This window comes from Telmatherina bonti, assembly GCF_933228915.1.
Source record: "Telmatherina bonti genome assembly, chromosome: 19".
NCBI lineage: Eukaryota > Metazoa > Chordata > Actinopteri > Atheriniformes > Telmatherinidae > Telmatherina > Telmatherina bonti.
Genome location: NC_136617.1, coordinates 28,207,646 through 28,208,085, shown reverse-complemented (window position 1 = coordinate 28,208,085; position 440 = coordinate 28,207,646).

Sequence of the window (440 nt, the reverse complement as noted above, 5' to 3'; positions counted from 1 at the left end):
TACCTTTCAGCACAGCTCCTCACATTCTGAGTCATTTCATAAATATGAGCCCACTCATCATCCTTTCATCAACGAGCTTATTTTTTTTCTCTGCATAGAACATTTCATGTTACATGTTTTTGACTTTAGAAATGAAGAGTTACAGAAACTGGAAATGTGCTTTGATTTGCCTGAGATAAGTTTTAATAAATATAACTGATCTGCAACAATGAAGTCGACCTCAAACCTGAGGTTAAAATAAATTACGTTTGCAGGGCAAAAAATGTGCTTTTTTTTTAATAACCAAATGGGAACTGACATAAAGGTAATTAAAGGGAAAAAGGAAGAGAAGTGATGGAAGAGATGGAGAAGAGGTTTTCCTCCCATCTAACAGCTTCTCTCTGTGTTTACCTGCGTTTCAAGGCACAGAGGTGGCAGCTAGATAAGAAACAGTTTGACGT